Raw genomic sequence first — 18,090 nt, 5'->3', positions numbered from 1 at the left:
AGTCTCATGTTTGAGGAGGAAGGAGCCTGAGATTTCCTGAAGTACTGTATCGGCCCCTTAGTCCGATTGAAAAGAACTCTGAATGCTTCAGCACACCAAGAGATTTTGGACATTCCATGCGCGCAACGGGAACAGTTTGGAGAGCCTCTCCCTATTCCGCATATGTGCTTTGTCTTTCCAACCTTGGAATATTTTTTTTTTCCTTGAAGAATGCTCATGCAAAATTTTCTTTTGACTGATGGATCATCGATGATGCCCTTCACTGGCGATTCAAAGCCGCTGGCATACCGTGAGACGCTCCGAAAAATGAGTTGCTGAATGCCTGAATGAAATGACAATCCAACTGATTTAATTGAAAGTTACCAGGTGTGCAGTCATTAGAAGATACATTTGACATGCATATCTACTTTCACAGACTTGTCATACAGAGTAAGAAGATGTATGTATTATTGACATCCAATTTTTCATCACCTCCATAACTTTGATTCCTAGTTACCGTATTTTCACGACCATTCGGCGCACCGTATTGTTGGGCGCAGTCTCAGTAAGGGGTGCTATTTCTGTATTTGACACATACACTGTATTATTGGGCGCAGCCAGGCATGGTAAAACATCCGCCAGCTTAAACATACGGCATGCATGCACGCACGCTAAAAACACGTTTTTAAAAAGGCAACGGAAGCAAATCTGAGTTCGGTTGTACTTTATTTCGCCATTTTACAATGTACTCACGCGACTGGTACCTGCTCGGGGCGTGCCTTTAGCGTCCTCTTACACGCCCACCCTTCACTCATTGGCGACTGGTACCTGCTAGGGACGTGCCTTGAGCGTCCTCTTACACACCCACCCTTCACTCAATGGCGGACTTCCGCATGCCTGTCGTCACTCACGCCCGCCTTTTCTCTGTATAAACAGCGTGTCGGCCAGAGGTGCTCTCAGTCAGGCTTTGGAACTCGGCGCATACACTAGACGCTCCGCATTATAAGGCGTCCTGTTCATTTTGGAGAAAATTTAAGACTTTTAATGGCGCCTTATAGTCTTGAAAATACGGTACTCGATGGTGTCACTCTCTGTGCCGGATGGTGCACTATTTATAAAGAGAGGGGCCAGGTGGGCACTCGGGCTTGATAAAGTGACAGACTGACAGGCGTGAACAGACACACCCGAGAGTTCAAAGAACGATGGGGAGGGGAAGAAAAAGAGCGGCGGGGGAGCAGGCCTTGTGTGGATTATGGTGGGAAAAAAGGAAACAGGAGAACAAAAGGCAAATGACTCAACACAAATGAAATGACAGTGATAACTGAGCTGTCTAATGAGGCTGGACACTGCATGCGAGATTAAAACAGCCAGATATAAAATAAGACAGAAAAAGCAGTCCAATGCACATTTGAACGTCTTTGCCCATCCGTTTTCGAGACCACTCAGCCTTTTACTCAACACATCTATACATGAAAAATCCTTAGATATCATGTGAAGAGAGTAACATACTTTGCCTCCAAGCGGACACGTTTCAAATTCAATTGATACAATACAAAACACTTGATTGTAATGCAGTCGTTGCAGTGGTTCCTCATTTCCAAGCAGTGAGGTGAAAATATGACGCTTGAACAGACGAAAACATATGGCACACATACTTTTGTTTGACATCTTCAACAGTGGTGAAGAGTCGTATTTGATGCAAAAGAGCGAGCGAGCGGGTTTCTGTTACCATGGCAACTAGTTCAGTCTGTTGTGTTGTGGAGTTGTCTACCCATTAGTTCAGTACACCAAATGAGAGGGGGAAGATGAGCGAGGAGGAACACATTCAACAAAACAGTTTCTCTTTATATAACGCATCCACGTGTTAATATTTCATACTTCAGATAATGTTGAAGAAACAAAGATCATCTTCCATTACGATCATATTCTGCAAGAGATCCATAGCTTTGAAGTGCACCTAAAGCAGGCTGAGTGGTTGGGTCACTATCAGTGTTATTTCTCCTTCTCCCTTTCCATTTCCTGTGATTGTTGAGCTTGAAATAATGTGTTCTTCCTTGTGTTGTGACACTGATCTCACTCACACAATAAAAGAGAAGTTGATGATTGTATCGTGTGCTATCTCTGCTTCCCTGCAGAAGATTACTGCTCTCTATGGGTGTGCTTCAGTTCACCAAAATACTAAATTGAAACCTAAGACCCGCTGCGACTGGCTGGCACTCGGTTCAGGGTGTCCCCTGCCTACTGCCCGAAGACAACTGGGATAGGCTCCAGCAACCCCCGTGACCCTTGTGAGGAGAAAGCGGATCGGAAAATGGATGGATGGATAGAACGTCAGACCCTTTCTTAGTGTAAGAAAAAAAAACACATTGGACAAACTTGAAGTTTCAACCATGCATATTAAAAAAACTTCTTTCGACCTGTGCCACAAACAAAATCAATCTTTGTTCGATTTGATATCTGTGACAAGTGATTTCTCAGGAAAACCTCCACCACAAAACCCAGAATATACAAACAATGGTTGACTGTACTTGCCTCGTTTCTTTAATTTCTTTATTGAGCCTGTTACACCTACAGATACAATTGTATGGACTAAATATAATGATGCCAACAAAATGAGCTCATTAGACTACAAACTATAATGTAACATTTGATCTAGCCATTTTCCATTATTTTAGTTGATAATAACCAAACTAATTTACCATAAATTCTCGAAATTAACATGCATTTTGGCACCCACTCCTTCCCCTCTACAAAAAAAAAAATCAAAAATCAAGGGGTGGTATTGTACATCCAGTAGGTTTGAGGGAAAAAAAGAGCATTTATATTGTTACACATTAATATGTAATAATGTAGTGGTTTTGACATCATTTTGACCAAAACGAGATGTGACGACATGTCAAGAATCTCACAAAATATCACACTTTAATTCCGTTTCCTGGGTGCCGACGTCTTTTTGAATACTTTATCTAGGTACTGATTGATAGATCACAGTTATGTCTGTAAAACGAAAATGTATGAAACAAAAAAATCAGTTACAAGTATAGATCAACCCCTTTTTATGTTTCTCAAATATAAATCAGATAAAGCTAGAATATCTTCATTTGTTATAAACTCATACAAATAACTAAAAAGCTTAAAAATAGACACTGTGATAAAAGTAATGGCAAATTGATCAGTTGTTTCTTTTCTGGATGGTTCCTTCCATACAACAAATGCAATGGCAATGATGCACTTTGCGGAATAAACTGAGTGTGCTGCAATTACAATTTTAACATGCTCCGACATAGCATGAAACTAATATTTGCAAACAATGCTATTCTGCTTTACACAACTTTTCCTCAACCCTGACTAGTGATGCTATTTGGATGAGAAGAAGAATGTGCTGGGATACAACTTGGTGAACACAATCTAACACAGAGAAAGGTACCAATGGCCGGCCAGCAGGGATTGTCTTTCGCGAAGAAAAAACATTTCCAACACTTCCATTCCATAGATAGGGAGAAGAAATTGGAATGTGATGTGGAAAAACTAAATATGGGGAAAACTGGCAGGTGAATGAACTTGTTTACCTGCTGGTTGAGTAGAAGCACCTGTGGCTCAAGCCAAACTGTGGCAGCGATTTTTCTTACTGGAACTGGATTTGCCATCAGTTATATTTCACCAAAAACTAGACGAAAATAGTCACAGACAATTCTGACTAAAATTAGACGAAAATGCTCAGACTTTTAGTCCACTAAAGCTTGACAAAACTAAAAAGAATTAACATGACTAAAACTCAGAAAAAAACTAAAATTACAGCTCTTGACACAAAGACGAGACAAACACTGGCCACCTAAAACAACACTCTACCAAGAGAAGACAGGACCGTAAATACTTGCACACTACATGGTCCTTCTGCAAGCCAGTATTTTTATTTTTGTCCTTCATTGGCCTATTTCGAATGAGCGGCATCCTGTCAAACAGATGTCCTGAAGCTTCTCTCATTTTTTTTGCTGGAATTTTCAGAAGAACCCCCCGACCCCCGCTACTCAATCAAACAATATGTGAATTGGTATCAACTCTGCTTGGCGACTTTGTGCGGCGCAATGTCAAACTCTGTGCACATAAATTACAACTGACAGCTCAATAATCGAGTAATGCAAATCTACTTGCCAGATAAACTCCTTCACTCGCCCTCACAGTCTCGTGCAGGACTGACTGAAAAGCGGGTGCCCGCAGACGTTCAGTTTCCATTTGCTTAATATATGCTGGACTCTGATTGGCTTAGGCTACATAGGTGTCGCACGATTTTATTGCTTTGGTCCTTTTTTTGCCAGCTTGCATGACAAGGGGCTGATGCAGACAAGTGTGTCCTTGCCCAGATCCGACGCATACTTGCACCTATTCCTGTTTGCAATGATTTTACAATTATACTTTATACTTTAGGATGACTGTTCGCCATGTGAGGCACATTGGTCGACTGGTTCGCGCGTGCACCTTACAGTGGGTTCGGTTCCAGGCTCCGGCGTCCCCATGCCTGTGTGAGTTTTCTCTGGATACTCTGATTTTCTCCTACATTCCAAAAAAACATACATGGGTAGGTTGATTGTGTGTATAGTTTTTTGTCTATGTGTCCCCTGCGATCGGCTGGCAACCAGTTCAGGATGTTCCCCGCTTCCTGCACAAAGACAGACGGGCTCCAGCACGCCAGCAACCCTTGTGGCGATATGCAGATCAGATAAGGGATGTAAGCTCACCATGCAGGAACTCTTGAGGGGGCAGGCCACGCTGACAAACACCGAGTGGTTGTTCGAACTTAGAGGTGTGTTGTAGTTGCCGCCATTAGCAACAAGTATTTACTAACTCCTAGTGTGCCGTAGCTGTGCTCGGTCTTCACAATATTTTAGGAACGTAGGAAAAGCGAATGGAAGAAGTACAGGCTCTTCTGAGCATTTTCGGAGGACAAAGGCATCCAGCGCAACTTGGAGTCAGTGACAAGGAACAACAACGTACCAGCTGATTGCTGCCGATCGAGGTAAGCTCAACACGGTAAATCAAGTCAGTGGAAGATGCAAAGTTAAAAAACAAAAAAGACTGTCAAAAGGGTTACAGAGCCCAACAGCCATACTGGAAATGTGTGTGGAGCGAACAAATGGTACGACCAACTTGTCAGAGTGGGTGATTTTTGGACACCGGAGCAATGGATTCTGCTATGGCACTGCGAATGATGTCATTTACTTTGTTACCTGTTGTAGCAATTGCCAGCAATAACACAAATAATAATAATAATAATGCATTTTATTTAAAAGCGCCTTTCATGCCACCCAAGGACACTGTACAGACAATAAGAAAATACAATGTAAAAATTAGTAAACGAGATATTATATAAAAACAGGACATAAAATCATAAAATCATAAAAACATAGGAAATGGAAGAGCTATGTGTTGTAGGCAATCCTGAACAGGTGTGTTTTTAGACGGGACTTGAAAGTGGAAAGAGGTGTGCAGTTTTGGAGGTCCGGAGGTAGGTTGTTCCAGAGCTTTGGAGCAGCGTGACTGAAGGCTCTGACTCCCATGGTGCTCAGTCGGGCAGGGGGCACTGACAGGCGGAGGGAGGACGAGGATCTGAGGGAGCGAGAGGGGATATGCACCTGGAGAAGGTCGGATAGGTAAGGAGGGGCCAGGTTGTGGATGGCCATATATGTATATAGATGCAGTTTGTAATTGATGCGATGTTGAACAGGGAGCCAGTGGAGCTGTTGGAGAACGGGGGTGATGTGCTGCTGGGAAGATGTTTTTGTGATGATGCGAGCAGAGGCGTTTTGAACCAGCTGGATTTTATGAAGGGACTTTTGAGGTAGGCCGAAGAGGAGAGTGTTGCAGTAATCAAGGCGGGATGTGACAAGACTGTGGACAAGAATAGCAGTGGTGCGGGGGGTGAGGGAAGGGCGAAGTCTGGTAATATTGCGGAGGTGGAAATAAGCAGTGCGGGTGATGGTGTTGATATGTGAGTGGAAGGTGAGCATGCTATCCAGGATGACACCCAGACTCTTAACCTGGGGGGAGCGGGACACTAGGGAGCTGTCAATGTTGAAGGAAAAACTGTTTACTTGGGATAAAGTAGATTTGGTGCCAAGAAGGAGGACTTCAGTTTTATTAGCATTTAATTTAAGAAAGTTTGTTGTGAACCATGTTTTGAGTTCGGAGAGGCAAGAGGTGAGGGAGGGGGGTGGGAGTATGGAGTTTGGCTTGCAGGAGAGGTAGAGCTGGGTGTCATCAGCAAAGCAGTGAAAGTGGATATTAAATTTGCGGAGGATATGGCCAAGAGGCAGGAGGTAGATGATGAAGAGAAGGGGACCTAGGACAGATCCCTGTGGTACACCTGTGGTGACTGGGGAGGGCTTTGAGGTGAAGGATTTGAGCTGGACAAACTGAGTGCGGCCAGTGAGGTAGGAGTGGAACCAACTGAGGGGAGTGTAGGAGAGACCAATGGAGGAGAGTCTATTGAGGAGGATAGGGTGAGAGATTGTGTCAAAGGCAGCGCTCAAGTCTAAGAGGATGAGGATGGAGACTAAACCGGAATCAGATGCTATGAGGAGATCATTTACAATACGGATTAGGGCAGTCTCTGTGCTGTGGCGGGGGCGGAAACCGGACTGAAAGGGTTCATAGAGAGAGTGAAGGGACAGGTGGGAGTGGAGTTGAGCAGCAACAGTTTTTTCAAGGATTTTCGAGATAGATCGAAGGTTGGAGATGGGGCGGAGGTTATCAAAGTTGTTGGGGTCAGAGCCATGTTTTTTCAGTGTGGGGGTGATAGCAGCGGTTTTGAGGAGTGATGGGACAATACCAGAAGAGAGTGAGGAGTGGATAATAGCAGATATGAGAGGAAACACAGAAGGAAGGCAGGATTTAACAAGGGATGAAGGGAGGGGATCAAGCTGGCAAGTGGTGGGCTTGGATTTGAGTATGAGGTTGGATAATTCAGCAGTCGTTGGTGGAACAAAACTGGAGAAGAAATGACAAGGAGAAGAAGGTTCAGATGGGGGGGGGGGGGGGGGGGAAGCAGGTAGGTTTTGATGGAGTTGGTGATGGATCTTAAGGATTTTGTGATTGAAGTGTTCCATTATGGAGTTGCAGGTTGCTGTGGAGTACAGGTGGAGGGGGAGAGAGTTTGGTGGCCGGAGGATTTTGTTCATGACGGAGAAGAGAGTTCTTGAATTTCCTTCGTTGGAGAGGATGAGGGCGGAGTAGTAGCTGGATTTGGTTTGTGCAATTTGGTCCTTGTATTTAGTGATATGGGTAGTGTACATGTCCTTATGGATGGTGAGACCGGTTTTCTTATAGAGTCGCTCAAGTTGGCGGTTTTTTTGATTTCAATGATCTAAGAGCGGGTGTAAACCAGGGGGCAGATGTAGAGAATGAAGCAGTCCTGGTCTTCAGGGGGGCGAGAGAATTTAGAATATTTGTGAGGCAGGCATTGTAGTGAGCGGTGAGGTCATCCGGGTTTGAAAGGGCGTCTGGGGGCGGGGAACGGTCGATAATGGAGCAGAAGGTGTCAATGTTGATATTTTTGGTATTACGAAAAGAAATGAGGCGGGAGGTTTTGATTGTAGAGACACGGAGTACGGTGTTAAAAGTGAGGAGGAAATGATCGGTTTCAGGAAAAACATCAGCAGTGGGCTTGGAGGGGGAGAAGCCAGAGCAGCAAACCAAGTCCAATGTGTGGCCTTTGATGTGGGTGGGGAAGTCAGTAAGACAGTGTATCGCGAGGCTCTCCAGGTAGGATGTGAAGTCTCTTGTGAGTGGCAGGTCGGGGTTGTCCATGTGAATATTGAAATCTCCCAGCAAAATTAAATTTGGCGAGAGAGTGGATAAGTGTGTGATTAAGCTGGAAAATTCATTGATGAAATCGCTATGTGGCTTCGGGGGGCGATAAACTGTGGCAATGATGGTTGGCGTGGGTCCAGGGAGTTTAAACACCATGCATTCAAAAGAGCTTGATGCAGGAACGGAGACTGGTAAGACTTTCCACTTCTCGCGGTGGATCACCGCGAGGCCTCCTCCACGGCCGTTGCCACGGGGACGGCAGATGTAAACAAAGCCGGGAGGAGTAGAGTCATTCAGAGTAGCGAAGTCGTTTGTTTGTTGCCAGATTTCTGTTAAAACGAGGAAGTCAAGTTTGCGTTCGGCGAGGATGTCTTGAATGAGGTGTCCCTTGTTCGTAAGTGAGCGGATGTTCAGCAGTCCAAAGTTGACAGCGGAGGTGTCATGTTTGACGGCGGCAGTGCTGTTAGCCGACCTAGCCAGGCGGGCTACTGCATAGTAGTTGGTGTTGCGGCCGCAGTTTCTGGGAGGACGTCGAGAAGTGGACCAGGTCGAGTTGATTGAGCCAGGATTTTTGTAGTCAACATGTCTACGCGACCCGCGGTGAATGTAGCGACGTCGAGGCAGGCGAGCGATGTCAGGATGATGGTGCAGTTCCGGCGGTGGAGGCTCCGGTGCAATCCTCCGGATCCGGAGAAGATCCGTGACAGAATAGTGGAGTAGTCCTGTCACTGGATGATGACAGAACGTCAGGAGTATCAGAAATAACCCAAAGGCGGCGAAATTGTGCCGCCCCATGACGAGGGAGAAAGGCCGGTGCGGTGACAGCCGGTAAATTTAAGCCACCGGCGTCAGCCCGTGGACTAAGTTACGATTTGGGGTTTGATTGATCGGGTGAAGCTATGATTTGTTACATCAATCACAGTCCAAACAGTCCAAAAACAGAAGGGCAAAAGAAAAATCTGAAGAAATATCTGAGCTTTTGAAAAGATTTGGAAAATTTTGGAGTGAGAAGCGGCGACATACACGCCAGCGTCCTCTCACCTCGGAAAGGTGCAGCACACCGCTGTCACCGCCCACCTCTTCATTGCCATTCACAAATGGTGTGAGTGCGTGTGTTTCAATGACCACACCGCACTGAAAATGGTTACCTATTTGAAGTCTCACCACCAGAGTATTCATTAAACAGGGTCAAGGATTTATTTAAAGAAAGTCTATTCATTTGTGTCAGGCACTGCGATAGTCAGTTTGAACGTAAACTTTGCGTTTTCATAAGGGGGGTAAAAATGTACGTAAATAATGAAGCACTGCATTTTGAATAATTTGCACCTAAATAAATGCTAAACAGATAACAGTCAAATATAAAACGCAAATGGAAGGGTTACACCCAACCAACCAAACCAACCACTCAAACAACTTTACTTCATTTTATCTGCTTGGAACTTCAATTGTAGACAGAGAGGCCCAGCAACACAAGACATGACCATTCACACATAATTCATCATAACACAATAAAAAATGAATAGATAAAAAAATCTAAGGAATCAAATGCAACCACAGCAAAAACAACAACAACATATTTAAGATCAGTAGCAGTAGCAGCCATCAGCCGTTTAGGAAGCAGGTTAAGTTGTGGAGAAAGGTAGATATGGCCCTCTTAGTTCTCTCCCCTGATGGTAAACAGGCCATAGTGAGAATGCAGGATGTGTGAGGTGTCAGTTGATATCAAGGTGCCTTTTTTATGACTCTGCTATTGCAATGCTTGTAAATGACTGCTGCTCTTGACCTATAATTTTACTGCAAATTTGAATGATTTTATTGTGCATGTTTCAATTACTGAGCGTAAGTGATCCAAACCAGGTGATCATCATAAATGTGCGGACAGATTCAATGAAACTTTTATAGAAGGCAGTGGGGATGGATTGGTGAACCTGAAGTTTGCAGAGTTTCCGAAGGAAAAAGAGACGCATTTTGAGAACATTTATTCAGTGTTCACTTGAAATGTGAGTTCATGGTCAATTGTAAGGCCAAGATATTTGTATGAATACACTTTTTCAATTGCTTCATAATGAACTCTGAGTGAGGGTTTGGTGAAGTGGTCATGATGGAAAATAAATGACCATTTCTTTGGTGTAGGACACATTTAGATCCAGGCAGTTGTTCCTGCACCACAGTGAAAAAGAGTCCAGTTTGGTTTGCAACAGTCCATCAGTGATTGAACTGTCAATAATCTCAGCGTCACCTGAGTATTTGATAAATGTTACCCCGAGGGTGGTGTTCCTGCAGTTATTTGTGAAGAGTAAGAAGAGAGGTGGAGAGATGACTGAAACTTTACGGGAACCGATAGATATCATCCTGGCTGTGCTAAGGTGACCATTCACCCTGACTATGTGATCTCTGCTCGCGAGAAAGGAGAGGACCAGAGGATTAGCTGGAGGTTGGCATTCATCCTAAGCAGTGTACATCCCATAAGGTGTGGTTGCACGGTGTTAAATGCAATTGAAAAGTCCACAAACACTAAAGTGACATGGGATTTGGACTTCTGCAAACTGAAGCTGTCAGAGAGCAAACCCACATCAGCCTGTAGCTGGCCCATGATGAGCCTCTCCAAGCTCTTCATGACCAAGGATGTTCATGCCACAGACCAATAGTCGTGGGAGCTGCGATTGCACTTTATTGCCACGGGGCAGATAACGGAGGACTTCCAGATGGAGGGAAATAGCGTGCTCGGCCAGAGAGTGGTTGAACAGTGAGCAGAAGACATCTGCCAGCTTGCTGCAGCAGACCCTCAACACGCGCCAACGTAATTGATCCGGCACAGGAGCGCTGTTGGGTTTGAGCTGCTTCAGTGTGCGTTCCACATCCATAGGTGACAGTTGCAAGTTCTCAGCAGATTGAAGCTGACGGATAAGTTCAGCAGATAGTTCCTGCCTCTCCTGTGTGTAATCACAATGATCGAACCTGGAATAAAAGTTGTTCAGATCTTCAGCCACGCTGACACACACCTCTGAGGGGTTTCTAGGAAATGAGGAGTTGGAGTGGAGACCGGCCATGGTTTTGACGCCCTGCCAAGCATCCGGAGTGAAAGAGCCATTTTACCCTTTGAGCCATTTAATTTCTTTCTTTAATCTATTTTGAAAGAATTTAGCTTCTAGCTGATTTCCTGAATTAAATGCTGTTTTCTTTTTGTTCAGAGTTGTTTTCAGTGATTTTGTTATTTGAAAATCCTTTAATGGTTTTTGTGGGGACCAACATATCGACACAAAGGCAAAATGTATGATGTGAAAACGTGTGGCCTTCTGTGAACACCTCCCACATTATACAATCAAAACAGCCCTGAGGGGACTCCGGGACATTATTATTCTACTGTCGGAGAGTCTTCTTAACTACGCCCGCTCTCTGTAGTTTGGATTGGTATGTTGGAAGAAGGTGGACAACATTGTGGTCTGCAGTGCTGAGAGGAGGTTTCTAATAAGCTTTATTTAGGTCTTGCACATTGCCATAGCAGAGGTTGATTGTTTTATCACGCCTGGTGGTATATGTAACAAACTGGTGATAGATGGGAAGAGTCTTATTTAGTCTGCAGCCATTAACATCCCATCTATCCATCCATCCATTGTCACAAGGATTGCCAGCATGCTGGAGCCTATCTGTCACGTTACGCACGAAGCAGGAAAAGGGAACTGCTTCGTACGTAACAGAGAATAAGTGGATCCCCGAAGGAGCAGACACCGACAAGGACTTCGTCAAAACAAAAATATTTATTACAAACAAAACCCCGTCAAATAAACAACAGAAAGCGCTGGTGAAAACGAGAACCAGGAAATAAGGAAACGCGACAACAGAAAACGCTTGCAAAAAATGGCAAGGGAAATATGTTTAAGACAAGTACTAGTTCACGTACGCTAATATAATGAGTCCTTTGGGACGACGAAGATTTAACCAACAGCGAATGGTATCGAATAAGAATGGCAATCATAGGCAACAGCAGTGGCACGGCATGCAATACTCCGGCAGTGATTTGACTGTCGGAGCGCCTAGATATAGCAGGTGCAATCTCTGGCAAATAGGCAGCAGGTGTGCAGGCGACAGAAGTGAACGCGTGCCACCTGCTGCCGAATACGGATCATGACAGTACCCCCCCCTCAACGGACGCCTCCCGGCGGCCCACCCGGTTTGGACGGGTGAGAAGCGTGGAAGTCACGAATCAGGGACGGATCTAAGATCCAGGAGCGGGGGCTTAACAGAAGTCAACCTGGTTAACGGAAGAGCCTGTTGGCTATAGTTACGGATGAATCTTCTGTAAAAGTTGGCAAACCCCAAGAAGCGTTGTAGTTCCTTGCGGCTGGTGGGCGTAGGCCACTCCACCACCGCCCTGGTCTTTACGGGGTCGGCTCTCAGCTTACCCTGCTCAATGACAAATCCCAGGAACGAGATGGCTTGTACATGGAACTCACACTTCTCTGCCTTGACGAAGAGCCTGTTCTCTAATAACCGTTGTAAAACGAGCCTGACGTGCTGTTTGTGCTCCTGTACTGACCGGGAGAAAATCAAAATATCATCGAGGTAAACGAAACAAAATACATTCAGCATGTCCCTCAACACGTCGTTGACCAGACTCTGGAAGATAGCGGGAGCATTAGTCAAACCGAAAGGCATGACCAAATATTCAAAATGGCCTAATGGGGTCTTAAAAGCCGTCTTCCACTCATCCCCTTCTCGCACGCGAACCAGATGGTACGCACTACGCAAGTCTAATTTTGAGAAAATGGTGGCAGATTGTAAGGGAGCGAAGGCGGAATCTAACAACGGAAGTGGGTATTTATTCTTAATTGTAATGTCATTTAGCCCACGATAATCCACACACGGCCGTAACGACTTGTCCTTCTTCTCTACGAAGAAGAACCCGGCACCTAACGGTGATCGTGATGGTCTGATGAGACCTGCAGCGAGCGAGCTATTAATATAGTCCCTCAATGCCTCTTGTTCTGGACGAGACACCTGATATAATCGGGAGCTCGGCAGCGGGACGCCCACCTGCAGGTCTATGGCACAGTCGTACGGACGGTGCGGAGGCAAAGATCGGGCGCGATCCTTGCTAAAAACCTGTTTCAGATCGTGATAGTAACTAGGCACCCGGTCAAGGCAGATGACTTCAGGGGCATCGTTACAGACACGCGTATGCCCCCCTACGGCCGACCGCAAACAATGCTCGTGACAAAACGGACTCCATATTTCTATGGCCGGGCGGTTCCATGATATAATTGGGTCGTGTGTCTTGAGCCAGGGCAAGCCGAGAATAACCGGAACGGCTCGGGAATGCATTAAATAAAACCATCTGTGCTCTACATGATTCCCTGACAACCTGAGCTTAAGCGGTTCTGTGATCCGGGTTACCACTGCCAGAAGGCGCCCATCGAGATCGTGAACCCGTTTCTTTTCGGCTAATTCCTCGGTCAAACAGCCTATCTCTGAGGCAATGTCGGTGTCCAGAAAGCAGTCGTCGGCACCCGAGTCTATCAGAGCCCTGATCTGTCGCGCCCGAGACGCCCCGTAGATCTCCCCCTCGAGTTCAAGTCTTCTGGGGTGTCCCGGCCGAGAGTCGACTCTCTGAGGCTCTCGAGATTCGGCGCGGGGTTGTGACTCACAGTACTCGACGGGCGTAGTCGGTTGGGGTTCCGATGGGCAGGATGCGGCTCGATGTCCTTGTAGACCACGGTTGGAACACGCCTGGTCCACGAACCGACGCCGTCTCTCCTCCGGACTGGAACTTCCGCCCCCCAGCTGCGTCGGCTCCTCCCTGGCGGCAGCCCTCCGGGCGCTGGGGTGGTCCCCGGACCCAGCTGTCCGAGTGATCTCGCTGGATGCACCTTGGTCCGCTGTATGCTGGAACGGGAACCAACTGCTTCCGTGCTCCCGGCTCCTCTCTCTCAGGCGGTTGTCCAGGAGCAGAGAGAGATCGATCAACTCCTCTAGGTTGGAACTGTTGTCGCGGGTGGCCAGTTCGTCTTTAAGTGTATTGTTAAGTCCGCGACGAAACAAGCCACACAGCGCCCGGTCGCCATAGCCACTTTGGGCGGCCAAAATGCGAAAGTCAATCGAGTAGTCCGCCACGGATTGTCTCCCTTGGCGGAGCTCTAATAGCCTGCCCTCAGCCTCTCTTCCCCGCACGGGATGATGGAACACACGGCGAAATGCCGCCACGAAGCCGGGGAAGGAAGACCGGAGGCTCGGTTGTGCTTCGCTCACTGCAATTGCCCATGACGCCGCCCGACCAGCCAATAGGCTCATGATATATGCGACCTTCGCGTCATCACTGACATAGACGGAAGGCTGCAGGTCAAAAACGAGCGAGCACTGGTGGAGGAAGTGCCCGCACTGACCATGTTCGCCTCCATAACGTGGAGGGTGGGGAAGCATTGGTTCCCTACTAAATGGAGGAGACTGGACGGGTACCTCCAGGGTAACATGTCGAAGCTCCGGGGTAGGTGCTCTCCGCCCTTCTAATTTGACTACGCGAGGTTCGTAATCATCGAACTTGTGAGCCAGCATGGAAACCGCGCCGCGGAGATCTGAAATGGCTCGGTCCTGCTGACTCCTAAGCTGCTCTTGACGGGACAGAGCCGACAAAACCTTCCCAATGTCTGCGGGATCCATGGTGGCCGGAGTATTCTGTCACGTTACGCACGAAGCAGGAAAAGGGAACTGCTTCGTACGTAACAGAGAATAAGTGGATCCCCGAAGGAGCAGACACCGACAAGGACTTCGTCAAAACAAAAATATTTATTACAAACAAAACCCCGTCAAATAAACAACAGAAAGCGCTGGTGAAAACGAGAACCAGGAAATAAGGAAACGCGACAACAGAAAACGCTTGCAAAAAATGGCAAGGGAAATATGTTTAAGACAAGTACTAGTTCACGTACGCTAATATAATGAGTCCTTTGGGACGACGAAGATTTAACCAACAGCGAATGGTATCGAATAAGAATGGCAATCATAGGCAACAGCAGTGGCACGGCATGCAATACTCCGGCAGTGATTTGACTGTCGGAGCGCCTAGATATAGCAGGTGCAATCTCTGGCAAATAGGCAGCAGGTGTGCAGGCGACAGAAGTGAACGCGTGCCACCTGCTGCCGAATACGGATCATGACACTATCCCAGGTGTATGTATGTCAAGTTTGGATAAACAGCTGTATGACAAGACAAAGTTGGCCTTTGAAAAATCCAGCACGCTCTCTGATGAGAAGTTTCCAATGAATGGACGTGTGAGCTCTCCGTCAGGTAACCAAGCAGCAACATTCATCCAGCATTCGCCCGTCCGTGTCAGTAAGACTTTTGACATTGATAAACATGAAGAACAATTATATTGTCAACTATAATTAATTTTGTGTTATGTCATTAGGAAAGCGCACAAGGGATGGATCATACATTCAATCACAGTAAAGGAAAACACTAGCCTGGAGTTCACCAGGGCAAGAAAATGACGTGTGGCCAGGCAGACACAAATTGCGGACAATGCTGAGTTGGCCTGAGTAATTTAGCCTGGCTTGTGGATGTGTTTGCTGAGTATTTTCACATGCACAAATAAAAAGAACAATGTATAATTTGTTTTTCTCAAAACTTGCCTTGCAATCACATTTACAGATACTAAATATTTCACACTGCTGTAAATAATAATTGCATGAGAGCTGTCTATGAAGGCATGTTTTTTATTTATGTAACCTTTACCTAATCATTTAAGGTAGTGTATTTGGAATATCATTCAAGCTGCAGACAAAACATGGCAAAAGAAAGCAAATCAATTCATGAACAAGGTGAAATACCTACAGGCTACATAGTTATAGAAAGTCTTAAGGAGTGACCCCTGAACCCCAAAAGACCTCAGTTTCCTGAGTAGGAAGAGTCGGCTCTGTCCATCCTAATCAGGGCGTCTGTGTTGGTTGACCAGTTCAGTTTATTGTTTAGAAAAACACGGGTTGAGTGAACGCTGGCGCGTTTTGGCTGCCGCTGCTCAACCCGTATTGTTTTTTTTTGTTTGTTTTTTTTGTTATTGTAAAGTGTCCTTGGGTGTCTTGAAAGGCGCTTATAAATAAAATGTATTATTATTATTATTATATTATGTACATATTAAGTTCCATGACAGGCTACAAATAGGTTCAGCTATTGTGTATTAAATAAATAAATCCACTTTACACTCACAAGGGTCGCGGGGGGTGCTGGAAGCTATCCCAGCTGTCTTCTGGCAGTCGGCGGGGGACACCCTGAACTGGTTGCCAGCCAATCGCAAGGACGGACAACCATTCACGCTCACAATCATACCAAGGGAATATTTTGAGTGGTCCATTAACCTGCCATGCATGTTTTTGGAATGTGGTAGGAAAATGGAGTACTCGGAGAATACCCACGCAGGCCCGGGGAGAACATGCAAACTCCACACAGGAAGGGCAGAGCCAGAATCAAACCCTGCTCCTCTGCATTGTGAAGCGGACGTGCTAACCAGCCAGTCAACAGACGTGCCATATGTACAGTGTGTGTGTGTATATATATATATATATATATATATATATACAGTACATATCAGCTCTTTATTCGGCATGAAAAAAAAAGTCAAACACTCAACCCACAAAACTTGAATCGCAAAGTGGTGGCAAGGGATCACTGGATAGATAGATAGATAGGTAGATAGATGGATGGATAGAAAGACATATTTGGTTTTGACCACTTTAAGCACAGTTTGTTTATGCCATTCCATAAAAAGCATGTCTTGAAATATCGAAAAGGGCCTAAATGCATCCCAAATTAATTGTTAATTCAAAACGATGAATAATTTCATCAAGTGGTGCTGACAGCCTCCTTTGTGGAGGCAGTTTTAAGTGCCCAGCCACTCCATCTGTCATAAACTTGTTAAAACACAAGAGTCAAACCTTCAAACCTGTGATTGTGGTCAGTCAAATGGAAGTGCATCATGTAAAATTTCTCAGACTGGTGCAGAATTTTTGGCCTTGGGCCACAGAAAAGCAGCCCAAAAAATTGTGCCTCAACAGATGGAAAACACACTTAATAACCTCGGCTAAATAGGAAGATGCACATAATTTTGACGAGCTTAGCTTTGAGTTGGGTTTCATTTCTCTGTTTCTAATGGCTTTGGGCATTTGGGTAACGACCAAATCTGCACCATGGCAGCTCCACTGGAGAGACTATTGGCATAACCTCGCAAAAGGTTTGAATTTAGGAGGGGAAAGTGCCTTTAATCTTGGCCGGACTTGGTATCTCGAGGGCTGGCGGTGAGAGCACTGGATGACTGAGAGGCAATAAAGCCAGTGTCATCAGTGCAGAGCCAGCCTCACTGATTCCTGGTCTTAGGGTGCGCTGTGCTATGAGGGCTCATCTGTGCCTCTGCTGGCCTCTCATCTTTTCCATCTGTGTCTGGGAATGCCAAGCCACTCAGGTCCTCTCGAGCTTTGCATCCTCACCGCATCAAGAGAGTCCAGCCAGAAATATACTGTAGATTCACTGTATTACTTCTGAAGGCTGCTGTTACTTCAAATTCATGTTGTTGCCATTCAAGAGTAAAAGGTGACCTAAAATGTTGAACTATGCACAGGATGTTGCCTGACAGGAAATAAGTCTTTCCAAATATCGATATATCATCAACAGGGCTCAAAGGCCAAGCCAGCTCAGCGGGATTTTTGGTGAGACTATGACAGGTTATCATTGGGGATTTTCAGCTTTGGCTGACTCTACAAGAGAGGACAAGCTAAAAGTGAGAGGATTAGAGCACAGACACACTTCAGCCTCAAATGCCGACTGCTTCATGATAAAAGAAAAAGAGACATTTAAAACAGATTTGCTCACTTGTCAAAGGCTCAATACTGTCTCTTTTGCTTGTTTGAATGGGAAAGTCTTGTTTCCTCCAACATACCACTCGTTAATTATTTTAGCATATCGAATAAGATGTATTGAAATAATTTCCCACCCAGCGGCAAAGAGTGGGATGCCAGCACCCGAGCCGTGTCAAGTAAATTGCGTCCTCACCCCAATCATACCCAGTTCACCAGTATTTAAGCACATTACGCTCAATTAACAAATAGCAAATGTTGTAATTGTATGTTAAATTATAGTATATATCACCTGAGGGCCCTGGGTTTAGGGTGGAATTCTGTTACTATGTCACCTGATTTTGGACATAAATCCGACCACGCATGGTTTGTATCACACACTATAATATGCTTCCATGCTGGAAAAAAAAAAAAATCACAAAACATTCTCTACTGACATGAAATGATACAATTCGTGTTGTAGCC

The 18,090-nt window shown here is 45.6% G+C and overlaps 1 protein-coding gene across 2 annotated transcripts in view; it reads left to right on the top strand.

The window, feature by feature from the left end:
- The first annotated feature begins 4,772 nt into the window (after window positions 1-4,772).
- The window catches only part of LOC147203320 (uncharacterized), a 33,755-nt gene continuing 20,437 nt past the window's right edge, over window positions 4,773-18,090 (top strand). For both annotated transcript variants that reach the window (XM_086114342.1, XM_086114341.1), the window contains exon 1: window positions 4,773-4,993. The gene's annotated coding sequence lies outside the window, so the exon portion shown is untranslated. The remainder of the gene's footprint in view (window positions 4,994-18,090) is intronic.

This window comes from Hippocampus guttulatus, chromosome 6 (genome assembly GCF_054856545.1).
Source record: "Hippocampus guttulatus isolate MCC_2025c chromosome 6, RoL_Hgut_1.0, whole genome shotgun sequence".
Taxonomy (NCBI): Eukaryota; Metazoa; Chordata; class Actinopteri; order Syngnathiformes; family Syngnathidae; genus Hippocampus; species Hippocampus guttulatus.
This window is presented reverse-complemented; position numbering and strand designations above follow the sequence as displayed.